Source organism: Myotis myotis, unplaced genomic scaffold (genome assembly GCF_014108235.1).
Source record: "Myotis myotis isolate mMyoMyo1 unplaced genomic scaffold, mMyoMyo1.p scaffold_m19_p_16, whole genome shotgun sequence".
Classification (NCBI taxonomy): domain Eukaryota; kingdom Metazoa; phylum Chordata; class Mammalia; order Chiroptera; family Vespertilionidae; genus Myotis; species Myotis myotis.
The window spans coordinates 15,691,981-15,704,799 of record NW_023416320.1 but is presented as its reverse complement, the minus strand read 5'-3'; the positions used below and the strand labels follow the sequence as shown (position 1 = coordinate 15,704,799).

The 12,819-nt window shown below is 42.9% G+C and overlaps 1 long non-coding RNA gene across 1 annotated transcript; it reads right to left on the bottom strand.

The window, feature by feature from the left end:
- Nucleotides 1-237: 237 nt before the first annotated feature.
- Nucleotides 238-11,042, bottom strand: LOC118670497. The gene is made up of 6 exons (XR_004972355.1): nt 10,738-11,042; nt 6,240-6,388; nt 5,994-6,145; nt 5,557-5,675; nt 5,186-5,367; nt 238-2,682 (listed from the first exon to the last, which is right to left on the bottom strand). It is a non-coding gene; the product is annotated as an uncharacterized LOC118670497 (long non-coding RNA).
- Between the last annotated feature and the right edge of the window lie 1,777 nt (nt 11,043-12,819).

Genomic DNA, 12,819 nt, shown 5'->3' with positions numbered 1-12,819 from the left:
CCAGCCCAATCATATTAAAATCACCCGGGGTCGGGGGAGGAGGGCACGCATTGGTGTCTATTAAAGCTATCTCATGATTCAAATGTGCAGCTAGGTGAATTTCTGCTTTATGTTATGTTTATGTACAGTAAATCCTCACGATTACCAGAAATAGTGTTGTATTACTAGTATATGTATAAGACAGGAATATATATTTGAAATATATCTCCAAAAGGCCTTGACAAAGGGTGTCTTGACTCATATTTCTTCAAAAGTGAGAGAGAAAATTAAGTAGCATGAAATATAGTAAAATATGCTTAAAAATACTGTCGCCCCCAAAATCCTACATTGCACTATAGCAAATGTCTCTAATATCTCCTCCCTACTCTTTCAAACACAGTCTCGCAAAAATTCAGCCTACTCAGGATTTTCCATTTCTCTCTTCTTTTTCAAGTCCATAAATCTAATTCCTTCCTCCTACAAATAGCTTTCTGCCACTTTAATATTTCTTCAGTCATTCATATTTTTTATTTTTCATGTCCAGAATCTATAACTTCTCAAATTTTTTGTAATAAAAAGCAGTTTTCCTTGGGAAATCACTCCCTCCTCCCTGAAAGTGTTTCAGGTGTAGCCGGGCAAGCTTGCCTTCAGGCCTGGCCCAACATAGTGATTGATGTGTTCAGGAGGAGCTCCTGTCTCAGCCAGGCCCATCAGAGGCAATGGAACGATTCCAAACTTGTTTACCCTCTTAGACCACAGTCTCAGTCTTCCCTCTGAGAATAGTTAGGGTTTTGAGCCACTGTTTCAGGGTGGTGTATTATACAGTAACAGATAACCTAGAACAGATCCAGCCTTCAAAATAGATGTCTATAATGGCCCAAAGTGAGTATAAGAAGTCTGAGAACGAAGCCAACTACAAGGAAGTAGAACTGAGGGGTAGAAAGAAAGTGCATCACTCAAGTAGGTTAATCCACAACCTTACAAAGTTTTTGATGAAAATCAGCAGTGCTTCAAGAAAACAACCCTGTTTCACAAATAGAAGACAAGCTATTTTAAACTATATTGAGTTAGGTTTCTGTCACTCGAAACTGAAAGTTGTTTCTAACACAGAAACCAGTACTTGGAAATAGGCTCTTATAAATAAGAGTTCATAAAATGTGGAGTTACTGAGTGGTGATACAGTAGATGGGGGTAAAGAATATCTCTATCCTTAATAAGCTAAGAAATTGGAAATGTCTGTTACAAGGTGGTTGATCAGTTGCCTATTCTATCTGGGGATATAGAGAAGATGCCCGACAAGGATGGAATGTTAGAGATTTTTGCAGAAAAACCCTAGAATGTAGGGATGCATTGGTTATTCCTTGCAGCTACCACTAAGCTTCGGCAAGAAACAAATTTCATTTACAAAGAACTTCTATGCATGCTAACCCATCTGGGAATGAAGAAAACAAAACCTTGCTGAGACCCTTTTTGCGCACAAGTTTACAAATGTTTTAAATTCTGTTCCTCTTTGTACTTGCAGGGTTAGAGGGACAGCTGAGGATAAATTCTCTGCCTCCGGATAAAGATGGAATTGAGGCTAAAAGTGGAGCAAAGGTATGTAAGACAGCAGGAGGATTCAACAGCTTTCCCCCTCGGGCTTCTTTTAAACAACCTCACCCTGTGAAAGCTTGTCCAGAAAGGAGACAGTAAACCCCAACAAAGAGCCAGGATTGACTGCAGGCTGGGAAGGGAAAGAAGAGATGAGACTTTTGAATTGTCTTGAGACAGAGGCCAACCTGGAGGGTATTAAGCTGATCTCTGGTCAAATGGTGCAGAGCTTGCTGACTCTAGGGCCAGAGGACCAGAATCTAAATTCTGGGGCGCTGACTTGACAAGAGAATTGGCTTTGTCTTTGCTAAAATTGACTGGCAGCAAATAGGTCAGAACCTACTAAGCTTTTCAGGGAATTGTGTTTTCAGAGAATCCCATCTGTGGAAGTTATTTGCTTGCAGCTTTCCTTTTCTCGGCAGTATGTGTTGGGAAGAGCTTAGACCCGTGCCTACTGGCTTAACCTTCTCTAACTCCATCAAACAGCATTTCATTGTATAAAGGCTTTAAAATTTATCCACCCCACTCCTGCTGACCGCTAACACCCCACTCCTGCTGACCGCTAACTGCACTCCAATTCAGAGATATCACAACGAGGGCTGCACTGAGTATCCTTGATTATATTTTGAAAATAGGTTATGAAAATAGGTTTTTCTTTAAAAACTCCAACCTGGTTCTCTGGCAAGGGTTACCATATCCTAGCCAACAACTTCTAGAAACTCAAACAAGCATTTGTTCAATAAATGAATAGATGGCTATCTTAATTAACCATGAATTTTGTCCTTCGTTCCAAAATCTGTGAGTCTCAGAAATATCCCCTCTTCGGCTTCAACCACAGACGCCAGCAATGAAGAGAATGTGCCCCAAGAAATGGCGAATTTAAGGGCTGACCTTTTGTGCTGTTCCAGCAGCCCACCAGCGCAGAGCCTCCGCACTCCAGTTCTTTCTTCCTGGTAGGCTTTGTCAAAGCTCGAGACTTCTTAACATGCCCGCAGCGCGTTTGTTTTTCATTTGCTTGTGGCTTATAAATCCACAGATGTGGGTGGGTGGCAGGAACTCAGCACTTCGCTTCCTTCGAGATAAGTACCACCATCAGTTGCTCACATATGGATCCTATTAAAGCAAATGGAAGGCACGTGTCTAATTTGGAGGACAAAATTGGCAAAACTGAAACAGCTGTAGCTATTGCCCCTCTGTTTTAAATGGGTGCTATGTGAGGTGAATAGTTCAGTTTCTTTTTCTAACCTGCTTACATGACTTCCTCACTGCATAATGTTCCCCCAGACTTTTCTTGGTTCAATATTTTTCTTTCTCATTATGAAAGAAGAAACCTAGGAAAGCCATTTTGCACAGAATCTCTAAACACCAATGACAAACAATAACTCTCCGGTGCCTGCAGAAACTAGGGGACCAATTACTGGTATATGTTAGGGGGGAATCAAGTATCTAATTGGGACAGAGGTAGAATTTTAGATTCCTTTTGCCCTCAAGTGTCCATGAGTCATGGGTTAATTCAGTGAACATATTTTAAGCATTTCAACATGCCAGTTACGGGTAGAATATGGACATACACAAAACAAAGACAATATATGTTACATGAATAAAATACTTGCAATATGCGTGAGAAAGGCAAATAGTGTTAGAAACATAGATCAGAAAGTTAGAAAAATGGTCCAAATTTGGATGGAGAATTATGAATCATTACTGTAGAGATGTTAGAGAAAATGTAAAAAACAGATGGGATTGACTAGGAAGAATATATGAAGTGTGGCCAGCCCTGGAGAAACTGACCTCTAAGGGACAGATACAGGGCAAGGAGCCAGCAAGACAAAGATATGGGATGAGCCCAGCCAGCATGGCTCAGTGGTTGAGCTTCAACCTATGAACCAGGAGGCCACAGTTCAATTCCTGGTCAGGGCACATGCCCTGGTTGTGGGCTCAATCCCCAGTAGGGGGCATGTAGGAAGCAGCCAATCAATGATTCTCTCATCATCATTGATGTTTCTATCTTTCCCTTCCTCTCTGAAATCAATTATATATATATATATATTAGAGGCCCAGTGCATGAAATTTGTGCACGGGGGGACGGGGGGTGTGTTCCTCAGCCCAGCCTGCACCCTCTCCAATCTGGGACTCCTCGAGGGATGTCCGACTGACCATTTAGGCCCAATCTCACTGGAATGGGGCCTAAACAGGCAGTCAGACATCACTCTCACAATCCAGGGCTGCTGGCTCCCAACCACTCGCCTGCCTACAAGCCTGATTACCCCTAACAACTCCCCTGCCAGCCGATTACCCCTAACTGTCCTCCCCTGCAGGCCTGGTCACCCCTCACTTTCCTCCCCTGAGGCCTGGTCCCCCCTAATTGCTCTCCCCTGCAGGCCTGGTTGCCCCCAACTGCCTTCCCCTGCAGGACTGGTCTCCCCCAACTGCCCTTTCCTGCGGGCCATCTTGTGGTGGCCATTTTGTGTCCACATGGGGGCAGCCATTTTGTGTGTTGGAGTGATGGTCAATTTAAAGTGTGTTCTTAGTCCATATAATAGAATTAACTATGTCCATTTTTTCATGGTGTTCTGAAAAGTACCATGAAAAATTGTACTTTTTTTTTTTTACCCAGAAAAATCTGGGCATTCTATCTCCTAAACAAATTTGCAAACCCTTAGCCTAACACATTAATTTGCATGAAGTAAGCAAGCAAACTCCCAAATTGTTGTTTATATATATTCCTGCAGTAAAAATCAGAGGAACAAAGATGGAACAGGGTCCTGAAACTAACAAATGGCAAAGTCCAGGCCAAACTTACTATTTACCACTTACATATTTTTTATTTACCACTTACATTTCTTGCCAGAAATCTCACAGTAAGTATAGTATGGAATCCACCTTTTAGTAAAGAAGCAGCTCTCTCCTTTGTACCGACAGGAAGATGATGATTGACAAGGATAGAATATTCTAGATTGAGAAGTGAGACTTTTGGAAGAGATTGGAGAAGCTATATAATTGAAGAGAAGAATGGATAATTTAATAAGTAATACTGTTCAATTCCCCCTATTAATAGTCCCAAAAGTAGCACCATTGAAATATTTTAGTTTTCTCTAAATTATTTTTTTTGGGGGGTGGTGTCTGGATTTTGTGTTTTGAATGTTAAACTACTACTTTACTGGGGCTTACATGAGTCTTTGGGTTTAAAGGAGTCTCATCTAGAATTTCAGGTCCATTCCCGGTCACTGAGGCAGGTCTTTATGGTAAACCATAGTAACTTCCTGAGCAGAGAACTCTCTGCCCAATGACACATTGATAACATATTCTCTCTGCATATTGCCCACTACCTCTGAGTAACTACTTCCTTGGCAAATGGCTCTACCTTCCTGCTACAGCTAGGTACATTTGTCGCCCAGTCCCAGCCAAATCTCTAAGACAAGGAATCAAAAGCCTTTAGCCCATGGTGAAAAATTACTTCCACATCATTGGTATGCTATCATTTCCCATCCAACCACCAAATGAGCTGAAAGAACTCCCGTTTCCTCCACCCATGGGAGAATTAGCTAGAACAGGCATCTTACTGATTTACAGTTCTGGACAGCCTTTCCCACATATGTGAGAAGGTATTACTCACAGGGCTTTTCTCAGCTGTTGCCTGTTCCTGACGCAAGTGTCAAATGCTCTGGCAGGTGAATCCGCATCCCTGTCGTGGTCTTGGGTGTTGGCATTTGTGAGCCAGTATATGTGTCATCACCCACATGCCAAAGCTCCAAAGAAAGCTATATGTGCATAGGAGGACGGCAGCTGCCGTTTTCTCTGGGAGAAAAGACAATTAAGAAACCTTTTAGCAATAGCCTCAGCATTTCCTCTGGAGAATAAGAGGGAGAGTTGAAGGGCTACAGAATTCAGGCCAGAGGAGCAGACTATCTAGAACCAGATATATGATCTGACTAAGAAGCTTAAGGAGATAGCAAAGTAGAAGGAGATAAAAGATCAGGGCCTCACCCCATTCCTCATGTTGCCCAACCTTTGCTGATATAGAGCCTTGATTCTCTCTGACATGGCACTAGAGTAGAATTAATTTCCAATGCACTTCAATAGACACAGTTTGAACTGATTGGAACCTGGGGAGCCAAATATAGATACAGATTTGATATAGATATTGGTATAGAGATAGAGATAGAGATAGAGATAGAGATAGAGATAGAGAGATAGAGATATAGTTAGAGATATATAGATTTAGATGCATATACTTATAGACATATATAGATATAAATGTAGATATAGAAATTCATATGGCTATAGTTAGATATATAGATATAGAGATAGAGATATGGAGATATAGATGTATATATATATATAGTTATATAGATATAGATAAAGAGCCTTTCTACCCATTCTACCCAGACTGAAGAGTATGGAATATTAGAGCCAGATATTACCTTAAAATTTTCATACTCATCATTTTTGGGTGACAAGCTGAGAGTCAAAGTGAGTTCATCAAGGTCAGCTGGCTGGTTAGTGAAGTAGTAACTTGTATGTAGTTATTTCACAAAACATCGTTAGTCACTTTTCCAGGCATGGTGTTGGGTACCTGTGGGTACGAAGGAGAAATAAACTTCACTCTGAATTCCTCGAGGGCAGGGGCTAAGGTTCCCCACAGGGAGGCCACGGCTGAGGAATCATACCAAGATTCATGCGTGTGAGACGGAAGATAAATCCAGGAGGGGATGAGCTCATTCAGGTACAATGTGCAGAGTGAAAGCAGGAGACACAAAGCCCAGTCTTCTCACCAGTCCTCCAAGGCTATTTCCACAACGCCTAACCCAGTCAGTACCTTCAAAAGAAAAGTTTAATGTAATCTTCACAGCCTTACATTGCAAAATCTTGCGATTAAGAGAGTTTTATGTGAATGAAAAATGTCAAATTTATTACCAAAATGCTCTAAGATTTTGTACTGGTACTGGTTACTATAGGACAGATTGGGTTCCTGAGACATGCCAGACCTCAGCTCCCAGAGGACACGTCCCCTGGAACACGCAAATCACAACAGTCAGCACCCCTCCCCCTTTGACTTGCTATCTTTCCCAGGTTGTCTCAGTCCCTTTGGGTTCTGGCTGCTGTGACAGTGCCACAGACTAGGTGGCTTAGAAACAACAGAAATTTCTCAGTTCCGGAGGCTGGAAGTCCAAGATCAAGGCACAGGCAGATTTGGACCTGCCTCCTGGTTCTCAGACAGCCACCTTCCCCTGTGTCCTCACATGGCGCAAGGGGTGGGGGCTCTCTTTATTCTATAAGGGCACTAATCCCATTCGTGAGGGCTCTGCCTTCATGACCTAATCACTTCCCAGAGGCCCATGTCCAAATAACATCACTTTGGGGAATAGGTCTCAAAATATAAGTTTTAGGGGGACATAAACATTCAGTCTGTAGCACAGGATTTCCTCTTCCCACCGTCTCTGAATGTCTTGGTGTCTGTGAGTTCCTTAAATCTTCCCGTCATCAGTCATCTGATTCTGGACTCTGTAGCTGCTGCTTCTCATCTCATGAGAGCCGTCTGTAAGTGGAGAAGCCCTCCCCTCCACTTCTCATAGCATTGTGGAGGCAATCTACTTAAACAATAATGATAATAATAATAATATTCTAAAAGTAATTCAAAGCTACTGCACAGTCCCCAGCCCCTTCTAGGTGCCTGACAGAGAAGGTTTGATCATGTCCTCTCTCCTAGGCCACTTGCTCAGACACAGAGGTTCATCCTATACCCAAAACTATGATTGCTCCATGTACCTCCTCACCTTCATGTCTAGACCACTGGGAGCCCAGACCTCAGAGAAAGAAGAGACCTTAGTCCTTCCGGGTGAAGGACTAAGTAAATAAGGTGAAGAAATTGAAATCAATTAGAAATAAGTTATCCAACTGAGAGCCTCTCAACCTTGGCAGTATTGACATTATTTGTTATGAGGTGGGCGGGGTGAGGAGGAGGGACTGCCCTGTGCATTGTAAGCTTTTTAGCCACATCCCGATCCTCTACCTCTAGACAACAGTAGCAACTCTCCACCTGTGACAACCACCAAAAATGTCTCCAGACATTGCCAACCGTCCCCTGGGGGACAACATCGACTCTAGTTAAGAACCACAGTTCTATCCCAGTGATACCTTGGGGGTGGGGGGAAATCAGCTGTCCTATAAGATGAACTTTGATTTCAGGATATGAAAAGGGTCAGTTGAGAAGTACACACTGGTGGGATATTTATCAATCCCATAGGCCTTTATATTTTCACTATATGGAACGCACAGTGTCAGGGATATGAGGGCCCATTCGGAAGTGATTCAGGTATCAGGACCTTCTTGGATAAATTCTCTGTACGCTCCTACTTTAATACAGGTTCTCTTTCAATGAGTCAGTCATCGTTCCTGGCCAGCTAACCCGGGATGGCACTAAAACAGAGCTGGGCACAGTGGCTCCACTTGGAAGGGCCTGCCATGACTGTGGAGGCCGCACACTAACATGCCAGCTGCAGGTGGCCTCCAGTTACAGGCACAGGCCGGGGGCAGGAGGGGGTATCGTCGCAGAGCTAGGCGTGGAGAGGGCAGGGCTTCAAACACAGCCAAATTAACTCATGCTAACGTTATGAAATTGACCTATCCCCAGAAAGAAAATAATCTCACTGACTGAGATGTCGCGCACACACACCCAGCCCCTTACTTTCATTTCAGAAGGAGAGTTGGCTGCATTAGCCCTAAGTGCTGGCACGGCAGGCTGCCACAAGCATAAGAAATCAAAGGTTATCTATTATTCTCAAATATAGTAATGCTCTAAAAATAGGGAAGTGATTTAAGAACTAAACAAAGCAACTGAGTTAGTTGTTTATAACCTCTGAATAAGTCAGGACACAAATTTAGCTGACAACAATTTGAAAATGAAGAACTCAGCCTAGATCAAAACTTAATTCATCATCATAATCATTTTAACCCGAGTTATTAATGGAACATATAATCCAAGGTTCTATTCTATAGCAAAATTGCAAAGAACTGGATAACATTTCTTTCAGACTCTCAAGAAAGTTGGCTGGGTTTCTTTTTCGGGACAGAGATGTTTTAATCAGAATTTTCTTTGAAGTGCATTTATAATGTCCAGTTGTCATATGCAGTGATGTCTATGGAAAGCAGTATTTGGGAACAGAAAAGTGACTTAAGAGTGTTATATAAATGAGTTATTTTTAGCAGGGTTCTATTTTAGATGGTTTTATAAATATACTCCCTGTAATGAATAATCACTACACAATTAGAAAAAAAGCCCCATTTCTCCTCCACAACTGTTAATAATTCCCATTGTCCTTTTAGATTAATTCAAGGTGATGTCTCAATTTCATCACAGATAAAGGCACCATGGCAACAACTTAACCTCTCTTCAATTATTTCAAGTCTGTTTCATTAGAGGGAGATTAAGTCCCTGTGTGTTTCTCTAGAACAAGGGCTCAATGGGGGGGAAGTTTTAGAAAATCAGGTTTCAGAACAAAATACAAAAAATCCTTGTATTGTTTAAATAAGAATGGCTTAACATAAACTGAGCTCTACTGTGAGTCAGCTCTTCCAGCAGGGGCTGCATCACCATTGGTTTGAAGTGGTGCATGCAGGAGCCCTAACTTAAATGAGAGGCTAGACTAGCAGCCCTGAGGATGGCCTCACACTGTGGGGGTCTACTACTGTGATAACAGCATCTGGGGCTCTCGAGTTCTGAACTCTATGTCAAGTCCCCCAGCCCTAGAGGGACTTCGCATAGCCCCCCAGGGCATTCATGACAGGAGGTTTTTCCCATTTTCTGTGTAGAGCCACATGCCCTGTCAATAGCACAGGTTAGCATGGTATGAAGAATGGCTCAATGCCCACTCTCTCTGCCCCTTACTCCCCTCTCCATCAGCAAAAAATTTTATAAGCCAGTTAAAGTCTTATTCCTAATTAGTTAGGTCCTTTATTAATGTTTTCAAGCCAGCTCAAAATTTTGGCTCAAACCTATTTCCTAAATATAATATAAACTGAAATCATTCATTCATTCAATAAATAATCATTAAGTACCTACATGTGTCAGACACTGTAGCAGGCACTGGGATTAAAGGAGTGAGCAAGATGCAGGGGAGGGGAACTGACTTTCAAGGTGTTAACAGCGAAACAGGAAAGAGATGCAAATGAACAGGCAGTAGCATAAGTGAGGTATAATCGGAGAAGCAGAGGGCCTTTTAGGAGCATATGGCAACAGCCTCTCACCTACTAGGGTGAAATGTGGCTTGCCTGAGCCAGGGGCCTTTAAGCTGAGACCTGAGGAAGGAGTGGGAATTAGACATGGAAAAGAATGAGTGTCCCAAACAGAGAAAGAAGCGTGAAGGCCAGAATCCAGCAGAACTAGGTGCTTTGAGAAAGTGGTAGAAGCTGCCCATGGCTGGATAACGGGACCAGGAGAGGCTGGAGAGGGGGGCCGATGTCCTTCTCCCTGGTGGCTGTGTGGGTGGCCACATTAAATCAGGTCTAGAGGGAACAAGGAAAACACCATCCCAGGTGCTATCAAACTACCCCAATACCAGTGTGCATCTCTTCCCTGAACAAAGCCTTGTCGCTACCCAGACAACCCCAGGCACTGATCTGCTCTGGGCGCTTGTCCTCCACACAGCCCGGAGGTGACACTAACAGTCGAGCCAGTGACTGTCCTGTTCTGTCTCTGCAATTTCCACCAAAGGTTGCTGGGAAGCTGCCACCCTCTCCCAGAGAGGGCCTACTGGTGAGGTGCATTGAGCACCACTGTGGCCAGGCCCCCCACCAGCCCCCTGTCTCAGGCATTACCCTGCTGGAACATGCCCAATTGACAGAGTTGAGGAGGGACATTGGTGGGACATGTCCATCTGTCAGCGCTGTTCTCAGGGCACAGCCTCGCCCAGTGAGGAGAGTTGGAGAGTGGGGTGTTAGTGAGACAGCATGTCCCTTCAATCCTGGGAGGGCTTTATCCTTGCTTTCCTTCCTGGGTTGATTGGAAAGAACATTCTAGAATGACAGATGCCAATCCTAGCCTCTCTTCTCCAACCCCCACTACTAGGCTGCACCATGTGGGAGATTGTGTGGAGGCAGCAGCTAGCAATGCAGTCTCCCCCATCTATAATGAGGGACCCTGCCCACACCCCTGCATCACCCACTTACTAATGAGTGAAGCATACGCTTTCTCTGATTCCCACTCTTAGCCACCACTGGTTCAATGTTTCATGGATGTATGTGGATCTTCAGGGCCCATCCCTCCTGTTGCTCAGTGCAGGCAGCTCTCCTGGGCCTTGGCACACGATGCCTCCAGCGAATATCCCAAGTTCTGAGTAAAAGTAGGTCAACTTGGTGGTCAAAGATTCTTGGTAGACAGAGTAGTCATTCGGTGGGGACCACAGATATTCATGATTAACTCTAGAAACCACACCTGGGAAAAGAAGAGGCAGTTTTATGCAGTTAAAAGTGATTCATTTGGTAGAATTTGAACCCTAACTAACTGATCATAATGTTAAGAAATGACTATCTTTTAGGTGTGATCATGGTATTAAGAATAAATTAAAAGTAAGAAAACGGCCTTAGCTGGTTTGGCTCAGTGGATGAAGCATTGGCCTGTGGACGATTCCAGTCAAGGACATGTGCCCAGGTTGCTGGCTCGATCCCCAAGAGGGGGTGTGCAGGAGGCAGCCAATCAATGATTCTTTCTCATCACTGATGTTTCTATCTCTCTCTCCCTCTCCCTTCCTCTCTGAAATCCATCAAACTATATTTTAAGTAAACAAACAAATAAATAAATGAAACTACCATATTTTTTAGAAAGACAGGCCAGGTTGAAATATTTACTAATAAAATGATATACTGTCTGCGGTTTATTTCAGCATACTATGACAATGGAAGGAGGGTGGGTATGTATGTAGATGAGACAAGCTTGGCCATTAGCTTGTATGATGGAGGCTCAGGGTACATGGTTGTTACCATGCTATATTCTCTACTTTCACCTGTGTTTCAAATCTTTTCTGCTATAAATTTTTTTTTTTTATTTAGAGTATCCTGAGTGAATATGCAAACTACTAGAAAAGTTTAAGAGAACTCAAATCCTTTTAAAGTGCTTTAATAAATAGCATTTTACTAGATAAAGAGAGAAACCAGTCTCCACAGCACATGTTAGATTCAGCAAACTGAAGATTGCTTTTGGATGAGCTTCTACTGTGAATTACAGGTAAGCACAAACTCAGGCTCAGAAAATAAAAATTAGATCACATATAAAGCAGGGAAATCAGCAGAGAGATCTTAAGTTGTATGTATTCTTCCTTGGTGATGATATGATTAGATTTACTAGATAATCAAGACTGAACAAAAAGAAAGAAAAGAAGCTTTGAGTCCAGTTCTATCTGAGGGCAGAGGTATGGTTCTAAGTAACCTCCAAGTCTCCCAATTTGGTTTCTGTGTGAGAGAGACTATGAAACCTCTCAGAGTCATTCTTCCTATTCCACTGATGACATTTGGTCTGAAACATGGATATAAGTGTTATTATCAGAGGGGTTAGAAAGACTCAGTTTTAAATCAATGGTATAGAGCAGGGACTTCCACCTGGTGTGCTGCAAGAATTTTTAAAACATGCACCATCTGACTCATGTCAGGGGCACTGACCTCTTTTCCCTTACTGTCAAATATAACAGTGACAACAGCCAACACAATAGCTGTTGGGGGTAAGTAAATCAAAATTAATACCTATTTTTATAAGATCAGCAAAAAATATATTTTTTGTTGTGCTGCAGAATTTTAGAAGTTAGTTTATGTGTGCATGAGATGAAAACGGTTGAAAACCACTGGTGTAGAGATGTGGCGAGATTCAGGAAGTGAATCCTAACTCTCAGGCGGAGCTCACGCTCAGAATGTAAGAGAAAAAGGGAGGACACAGTGAGCTGGTCATTCCATTCTAACTTAGAAGTGGGGTGTCTGTCACAATCCAATCATTGGCACTAAGTTCAATAGTGTGCCCAGGCTTCATGTCACACTTCAGCTGCTAGTGAGGAACTGCCTCAGGGGACAGACACTTCCCACTTGAGCAAGTGGCCAGGCTGCTTGCTGCACTGACAGGTAGAATCAGAGTCTAACGATGAACTCTTGAGCGCCCACTAGGTGCTCAGAACTTCACCAACATCATCGGAAATAAACCTTTAGCATTTTTATTGTCTCCCATTTTACCAACCACGGCACAGAGAGGTAAAGAAAGTCCCTGAGATC